Here is an 8,234-nt window from a genome sequence, read left to right as displayed (position 1 = left end):
TATATGTATATATAACATGTATATGTATATATAACATGTATATGTATATATAACATGTATATGTATATATAACATGTATATGTATATATAACATGTATATGTATATATAACATGTATATGTATATATAACATGTATATGTATATATAACATGTATATGTATATATAACATGTATATGTATATATAACATGTATATGTATATATAACATGTATATGTATATATAACATGTATATGTATATATAACATGTATATGTATATATAACATGTATATGTATATATAACATGTATATGTATATATAACATGTATATGTATATATAACATGTATATGTATATATAACATGTATATGTATATATAACATGTATATGTATATATAACATGTATATGTATATATAACATGTATATGTATATATAACATGTATATGTATATATAACATGTATATGTATATATAACATGTATATGTATATATAACATGTATATGTATATATAACATGTATATGTATATATAACATGTATATGTATATATAACATGTATATGTATATATAACATGTATATGTATATATAACATGTATATGTATATATAACATGTATATGTATATATAACATGTATATGTATATATAACATGTATATGTATATATAACATGTATATGTATATATAACATGTATATGTATATATAACATGTATATGTATATATAACATGTATATGTATATATAACATGTATATGTATATATAACATGTATATGTATATATAACATGTATATGTATATATAACATGTATATGTATATATAACATGTATATGTATATATAACATGTATATGTATATATAACATGTATATGTATATATAACATGTATATGTATATATAACATGTATATGTATATATAACATGTATATGTATATATAACATGTATATGTATATATAACATGTATATGTATATATAACATGTATATGTATATATAACATGTATATGTATATATAACATGTATATGTATATATAACATGTATATGTATATATAACATGTATATGTATATATAACATGTATATGTATATATAACATGTATATGTATATATAACATGTATATGTATATATAACATGTATATGTATATATAACATGTATATGTATATATAACATGTATATGTATATATAACATGTATATGTATATATAACATGTATATGTATATATAACATGTATATGTATATATAACATGTATATGTATATATAACATGTATATGTATATATAACATGTATATGTATATATAACATGTATATGTATATATAACATGTATATGTATATATAACATGTATATGTATATATAACATGTATATGTATATATAACATGTATATGTATATATAACATGTATATGTATATATAACATGTATATGTATATATAACATGTATATGTATATATAACATGTATATGTATATATAACATGTATATGTATATATAACATGTATATGTATATATAACATGTATATGTATATATAACATGTATATGTATATATAACATGTATATGTATATATAACATGTATATGTATATATAACATGTATATGTATATATAACATGTATATGTATATATAACATGTATATGTATATATAACATGTATATGTATATATAACATGTATATGTATATATAACATGTATATGTATATATAACATGTATATGTATATATAACATGTATATGTATATATAACATGTATATGTATATATAACATGTATATGTATATATAACATGTATATGTATATATAACATGTATATGTATATATAACATGTATATGTATATATAACATGTATATGTATATATAACATGTATATGTATATATAACATGTATATGTATATAACATGTATATGTATATAACATGTATATGTATATAACATGTATATGTATATAACATGTATATGTATATAACATGTATATGTATATAACATGTATATGTATATAACATGTATATGTATATAACATGTATATGTATATAACATGTATATGTATATAACATGTATATGTATATAACATGTATATGTATATAACATGTATATGTATATAACATGTATATGTATATAACATGTATATGTATATAACATGTATATGTATATAACATGTATATGTATATAACATGTATATGTATATAACATGTATATGTATATAACATGTATATGTATATAACATGTATATGTATATAACATGTATATATCATGTATATATCATGTATATATCATGTATATATCATGTATATATCATGTATATATCATGTATATATCATGTATATATCATGTATATATCATGTATATATCATGTATATATCATGTATATATCATGTATATATCATGTATATATCATGTATATATCATGTATATATCATGTATATATCATGTATATATCATGTATATATCATGTATATATCATGTATATATCATGTATATATCATGTATATATCATGTATATATCATGTATATATCATGTATATATCATGTATATATCATGTATATATCATGTATATATCATGTATATATCATGTATATATCATGTATATATCATGTATATATCATGTATATATCATGTATATATCATGTATATATCATGTATATATCATGTATATATCATGTATATATCATGTATATATCATGTATATATCATGTATATATCATGTATATATCATGTATATATCATGTATATATCATGTATATATCATGTATATATCATGTATATATCATGTATATATCATGTATATATCATGTATATATCATGTATATATCATGTATATATCATGTATATATCATGTATATATCATGTATATATCATGTATATATCATGTATATATCATGTATATATCATGTATATATCATGTATATATCATGTATATATCATGTATATATCATGTATATATCATGTATATATCATGTATATATCATGTATATATCATGTATATATCATGTATATATCATGTATATATCATGTATATATCATGTATATATCATGTATATATCATGTATATATCATGTATATATCATGTATATATCATGTATATATCATGTATATATCATGTATATATCATGTATATATCATGTATATATCATGTATATATCATGTATATATCATGTATATATCATGTATATATCATGTATATATCATGTATATATCATGTATATATCATGTATATATCATGTATATATCATGTATATATCATGTATATATCATGTATATATCATGTATATATCATGTATATATCATGTATATATCATGTATATATCATGTATATATCATGTATATATCATGTATATATCATGTATATATCATGTATATATCATGTATATATCATGTATATATCATGTATATATCATGTATATATCATGTATATATCATGTATATATCATGTATATATCATGTATATATCATGTATATATCATGTATATATCATGTATATATCATGTATATATCATGTATATATCATGTATATATCATGTATATATCATGTATATATCATGTATATATCATGTATATATCATGTATATATCATGTATATATCATGTATATATCATGTATATATCATGTATATATCATGTATATATCATGTATATATCATGTATATATCATGTATATATCATGTATATATCATGTATATATCATGTACAAAACATTATTATGCTTTTAAAGGAAAACAGTCTTCCTCTGGCTTTAGGGCCCAGCAACTCTTGGTGCAAACCCAAGTAAAAGCTGCTTCTGTAGCTTAATCCCAAAGCATTGGTCTTGTAAACCAAAGACTGAAGAGTAAATTCCTCCTGAAGCTCAAGATAGAGAGAATCTAACTCCCATAGCTAACCCCCAAAGCTAGCATTCTATTTAAATTATATCTTGTCTAAATAGCTTAAATAAAGCATAGCACTGAAAATGCTAAGATGGATCTTAAAAAATCCTTTAGACACAAAGGTTTGGTCCTAGCCTTGAAATCAGTTTTTACTTAATATATACATGCAAGTCTCCACACCCCTGTGAAAACGCCCTTAAATCCCCACTAGGGATAAGGAGCTGGTATCAGGCACAAACACACCCAAGACACCTAGCTATGCCACACCCACAAGGGCCCTCAGCAGTAATTAACATTGAGTATGAGCGAAAGCTTGACTCAGTCAAAGTAAAAAGAGCCGGCAAATCTGGTGCCAGCCGCCGCGGTTACACCACGTGGCTCAAATTGATTATTATCGGCGTAAAGCGTGATTAAAGTTTTAACAAATTAAAATTAAATTAAGATTAAGCTGTAACACGCTTGTTATTAAGAAATCCAAAACGAAAGTTATTTTAATTAACATAACTTGATCCCACGACAGCTAAGAAACAAACTAGGATTAGATACCCTACTATGCTTAGCCGTAAACTTTTAACTACACCACAAATCGCCCGGGAACTACGAGCAAAGCTTAAAACCCAAAGGACTTGACGGTACCCCATATCCACCTAGAGGAGCCTGTCCTACAACCGATAACCCCCGATTAACCTCACCATTTTTAGTTATTCAGCCTGTATACCTCCGTCGTCAGCTTACCCCGTGAGCGAAATATAGTGAGCTTAATGTCTTTACACCAATACGTCAGGTCAAGGTGCAGCAAATAAAATGGGAAGAGATGGGCTACACTTTCTAACATAGAAAATACGAAAGACTACATATGAAACCTAGTCAGAAGGCGGATTTAGCAGTAAAAAGATAACAGAGAGTTCTTTTTAATCTGGCACTGGGGTGTGTACACACCGCCCGTCACCCTCTTCTCAGCTAAACTATAGTTTTTAACAACTCTTACGCCACATAGAAGAGGTAAGTCGTAACATGGTAAGTATACCGGAAGGTGTGCTTGGAAACGAAGTGTAACTTAATGAAAGTATCCCGCTTACACCGAGAAATTATTTGTGAAAATCAAATCACCTCGAGCTAAAAATCTAGCCACACCCAATCAAATGACACTTAAAAATTCCGTTTATTTAATTAAAACATTTTAACAGTTTAGTAAAGGCGATTGAAAAATTCTTATGAGCTATATATAAAGTACCGCAAGGGAATAATGAAATAAAAATGAAATAGCTATTAAGCACAATAAAGTAAAGACTAACTCTTGTACCTTTTGCATCATGGTTTAACAAGTCTAATCAAGCAAAAAGATCTTAAGTTTGACCCCCCGAAACTAAGTGAGCTACTTCAAGGCAGCCCAAAGAGCAAACCCGTCTCTGTCGCAAAAGAGTGGGAAGACCTTCAAGTAGAGGTGATAGACCTAACGAACTTAGTGATAGCTGGTTGCTCAGGAAAAGGATTTTAGTCCCGCCTAAAAGTTTATTGTCACCTAAAAACTCAATATTAACTTTAGAGTAATTCAAATAAGGTACAGCCTATTTGAAACAGGATACAACCTTCACTAATGGGTAATTAAAATAATTTAATAACCAAGTAGGCCTAAAAGCAGCCACCTTTTTAATAGCGTCAAAGCTTAATTGTTTTATTATTAAATTTCTTCATCAAATATTAACCCTTTAATAGTACTGAGCACTTCTATATTTTTATAGAATTTTTTATGTTAAAACTAGTAACAAGAACAAGACCTTCTCTAACAATGCATATGTAAATCAGAAAGGACACACCACTGCTAATTAACATGCCTGAGTATAAAGTAGTAACCCAACAAGAAAATTCAACTAAATCTCATGTTAACCTAACACAAGAGCATTACAAGAAAGATTAAAAGAAAAAGAAGGAACTCGGCAAATATTAACCCCGCCTGTTTACCAAAAACATCGCCTCTTGACTAACATAAGAGGTCCAGCCTGCCCAGTGATATAATTCAACGGCCGCGGTATCCTAACCGTGCGAAGGTAGCGTAATCACTTGCCCTTTAAATAAGGGCTAGTATGAATGGCATCACGAAGGTTATACTGTCTCCTTTCTCTAATCAGTGAAACTAATCTCCCCGTGAAGAAGCGGGGATGAACTTATAAGACGAGAAGACCCTATGGAGCTTTAAACAAATAACAATTGCTATAAATATCCAAATTTCAGAATTATAAAATTTATTTTTAGCAATTTGATTACTAGTTTTAGGTTGGGGTGACCGCGGAGTAAAAATTAACCTCCACATTGAAAGAAATACTTTCTAAACAAAAAACTACAACTTTATGTATCAATAAATTGACATCAATTGACCCAATATTTTTGATCAACGAACCAAGTTACCCTAGGGATAACAGCGCAATCTACTTCAAGAGCCCATATCGACAAGTAGGTTTACGACCTCGATGTTGGATCAGGGTACCCCAGTGGTGCAGCCGCTACTAACGGTTCGTTTGTTCAACGATTAAAACCCTACGTGATCTGAGTTCAGACCGGAGAAATCCAGGTCAGTTTCTATCTATAAAGAGTTTATTCTAGTACGAAAGGACCGAAAAAACATGGCCTATGTTTAATACAAGCCATAATTTAATTTATGTTAAAAACTCAATAAATTATTAATCTAACATTTAACTTAAGATAAAAGTAGTTAGCGTAGCAAAATCTGGCATTGCAAAAGATCTAAACCCTTTCTATAGAGATTCAAATTCTCTCACTAACTTTGAACCTAATAAATGTAATTTTTCCACTATTTTATATTGCCCCCATTCTTTTGGCAGTTGCATTCTTTACCCTAATTGAACGAAAAGTTTTAGGGTATATGCAACACCGCAAAGGCCCTAATGTAGTAGGCCCCACGGGTCTTCTTCAACCTATTGCTGACGGGGTAAAACTTTTTATTAAAGAACCCATTCGACCCTCCACTTCATCTCAAACCCTTTTTTTATTAGCCCCCACCTTAGCTTTATCCCTAGCCATAATTATCTGAACCCCTATTCCCATGCCAATTTCTTTTTCAGATATAAATCTAAGCATCTTATTTATTTTAGCTCTGTCAAGCCTCACAGTTTATTCTATTTTAGGCTCCGGATGATCATCAAATTCCAAATATGCTTTAATCGGTGCACTACGAGCAGTTGCACAAACTATCTCGTATGAAGTCACATTAGCACTTATTCTTTTATGTGCAATTCTTTTAGCCAGCAACTTTACACTACAAAATCTTAATGTTGCCCAAGAATCCATTTGAATAATTTTTCCAATTTGGCCCCTAGCAATAATATGATTTATTTCAACTCTAGCTGAAACTAATCGAGCACCATTCGACTTAACCGAGGGGGAGTCTGAACTAGTTTCTGGGTTTAATGTAGAATATGCAGGCGGCCCATTTGCATTATTTTTTTTAGCAGAATATGCAAATATTTTAATAATAAATACTATCTCTTCTATTATTTTCTTGGGCTCCTCCACCCTTATTTTTTTAATTTCCACACTCTCTATTATAACTAAAGTTACTTTACTTTCAATAATGTTTTTGTGAGTTCGAGCCTCATATCCACGATTTCGCTATGATCAGCTAATACACCTTGTGTGAAAAAACTTTCTGCCCTTAACATTGGCACTAGTAATCTGACACATTGCCACCCCAATTTCAATATTTTTTACACCACCAATTATATAGAAATGTGTCTGAAAGATAAGAATCTCCTTGATAGGGAGAATAATAGGAGTTCAAACCTCCTCATTTCTTTAGAAAAATAGGAATTGAACCTATAACTGGGAGATCAAAACTCCCCATAATTCCATTTTACCACTTTCTAGTAAAGTCAGCTAAATAAGCTTTTGGGCCCATACCCCAAATATGTTGGTTAAACCCCCTCCTTTATTAATTAATCCATATGCCCTATCAACTATCTTTATAAGTCTATTTATTGGAACAATTTTAACTCTTTCAAGTCAACATTGAATGCTAGCCTGAATTGGACTAGAAATCAATACAATAGCAATTATTCCTCTAATAATAATTGTTCCTCACCCCCGAGCCACTGAAGCCGCAACAAAATACTTTCTTACACAAGCAACAGCATCAGCACTAATTTTATTTTCTAGCACAATAAATGCATGAATTACAGGAGAATGAACAATTAATTCTAATATTAATGATACTTTAGCTATTTTATTATCTATCGCCATTCTTATAAAACTCGGAGTCGCCCCATTTCACTTCTGATTACCAGAGGTCCTGCAAGGAATTTCACTTAAAACTGGACTTATTTTATCAACATGACAAAAATTAGCCCCTATAGCACTTCTAATTCAATTAGCACCTTTCATTAACCTTAACCTCATGCTGTT

The 8,234-nt window shown here is 27.8% G+C and overlaps 1 non-coding gene across 1 annotated transcript; it reads left to right on the top strand.

The window, feature by feature from the left end:
- The first annotated feature begins 3,935 nt into the window (after positions 1–3,935).
- Positions 3,936–4,868, top strand: LOC142716474 (18S ribosomal RNA). The gene has a single exon (XR_012871683.1). It is a non-coding gene; the product is annotated as an 18S ribosomal RNA (ribosomal RNA).
- Positions 4,869–8,234: the final 3,366 nt, after the last annotated feature.

The sequence above is a fragment of the Rhinoderma darwinii genome, unplaced genomic scaffold (assembly GCF_050947455.1).
Source record: "Rhinoderma darwinii isolate aRhiDar2 unplaced genomic scaffold, aRhiDar2.hap1 Scaffold_4513, whole genome shotgun sequence".
Taxonomy (NCBI): Eukaryota; Metazoa; Chordata; class Amphibia; order Anura; family Rhinodermatidae; genus Rhinoderma; species Rhinoderma darwinii.
Note: the sequence above shows the minus strand (reverse complement) of the source record. Positions and strands in the feature narration are given on the sequence as shown.